Below are 2146 nucleotides of genomic sequence, written 5' to 3'. Positions count from 1 at the left end.
ACAAGAAGTTGGAGGAGGCCAATCAAAAAATTGAGGCCCTTGAAGCTCAATTGGCCTCTTCCACTTCTGACCTGGAGACGGCCCGGGCTGAAAATGTCATCTTGAAGGCGCAGAAGGAAAAAGCCTTTGATGGATGGATGGACACTCAAGAATTCAAAGACTTGATGGTGGAGCATGACGCCCTTCTTCATCCTGTTAGCTATAAGGAAGGCTGGGACGCTGCTGTGGAGGCCATCCAGGATGAGTTTCCCGAGGTCCTTGAGCAGTTGCCCTTTCCTTGCCCAGTGCGGGTTCCAGAGCTTGGAGGTGTTACTGAAAAGCTTGCTGGTATGATCAAGGATGGAGAGGAGGAAGATTCCCCCGAGGAGGAATTCGAGCCTGTTGCTAAGAAGGCCAGGGTGGAAGAATCTCCCAAAGCAGCGCCTCAACAGCCATCATCTTCTGCCGAGGGAACTTCTACAGGGACTTCGGAGGGGACGACCGAGACGTCCGAAGAAACGACTGAAACTTCCGAAGGGACTTCGGATAGTGGTTCTGAGGAATCTTATCCTTCCAAGGCCTATCTTTTTGTATATCTTCTTTTTGAACTTTATTTATATCAGAACTTGTTACCCTTCGGGGTTATGTTTTATACGTTGCTTTTCTTGCCTTTTTCTGTTTTATCTTTACAATCTTAATATGCATTTGAACCTTAAACATCCTTAGATAGAAATAATTTCAAACTCTTTAATATGAAGTCTGGTTTTCCAAAACCTTACATAGCATGGGTTCGACCCTAATCAACAATAACTAGACAATGTAAATTCTACTGGAATATAAAATCCTATGCAAGCAAAGCTTCAAGGTGCTTTTAAACCTACTTGTCAATGACAAGTGAGAATCGTACTTCTCCTATCTTACACATAGTAAACCTTCAGGTTTTGTGCGTGCCAGGTCCTCGGGACTTCAAAACCTTCCATAGTTTCCAGCTTGTAGGTTCCTCTACCCTGAACGCTCTTGACTCTGTACGGCCCTTCCCAATTCGGGGCAAGCTTTCCTTTCTGTCCAACACCAGAAGCCTCTATTTTTCTCAAGACTAGATCTCCTTGTTTAAAAAATCTCTCTTTAACCCTTAGGTTGTAATAGAATGAAGCCTTTTTCCGATATTCTACTATCTTTGCATGTGCCTCATCTCGCACTTCATCAATTAGATCCAGGGCTAACCTCTGCCCTTCCTCATTTTCTACAGCATTGAAAGTCTGAATCCTTGGAGAGGAATGCGATATCTCCACGGGAACTACTGCTTCTGCCCCATATGCCAACATGAAAGGAGTTGCTCCTGTCGTGACTCTACAGGTAGTCCTATAGGCCCATAATATTGGAAGTATCTCATCCACCCAATTATTTCTTGACTTCTCGATCCTCTTTTTTAGTCCATCCAGGATTATCCGATTTGCTACCTCTGCTTGCCCATTGGCTTGCGGGTGAGCCACAGAGGTGAATCGTAACTCAATTTCATTTTCTTCACAATACTTCTTGAATTCCTCATTGTTGAATTGTGTTCCATTGTCAGTGACGAGGATACGGGGAATTCCATATCGGCACATAATGTTTTCCCACAGGAATTGTGCAACCTGCTTAGTTGTGATTTTGGCCAAGGGTTTGGCTTCGATCCACTTGGTGAAATAATCAATGGCTACAATCAGAAATTTCCTTTGTGCCGTGGCCATAGGAAAATGCCCTAGAATATCCATCCCCCACATGGCAAAGGGAATAGGCGAGTTGATAGAGGTCAGCATCTCGGGGGGTTGTCTAACAACTGGTGCATGCTTCTGACAGCGATCACACTTCTTCACATATTCTTTGGCATCAGCCATCATTTCTGGCCAATAGAAGCCTAAACGGGTTATTTTATGAGCCAAGGCCCTGCCCCCCAGGTGTTGTCCACAAATACCTTCATGCACTTCTTCAAGAGCCAAGCGTGCCTCATCGGGCCTGAGACACCTCAGGTAAGGAACCACGAAAGATCTTTTATATAGAATCCCATCTATCAAAGAGTACCTTAGTGCTCGAACAGTTAACTTTCGTGCCTCAATTGCATCGCTTGGCAACCAACCGGTCTGAATGTGAGCCTTGATGGGATCAATCCATGACGTCCCCAAGCCTA

The sequence above is a fragment of the Apium graveolens genome, chromosome 9 (genome assembly GCF_009905375.1).
Source record: "Apium graveolens cultivar Ventura chromosome 9, ASM990537v1, whole genome shotgun sequence".
Taxonomy (NCBI): domain Eukaryota; kingdom Viridiplantae; phylum Streptophyta; class Magnoliopsida; order Apiales; family Apiaceae; genus Apium; species Apium graveolens.
This window is presented reverse-complemented; position numbering follows the sequence as displayed.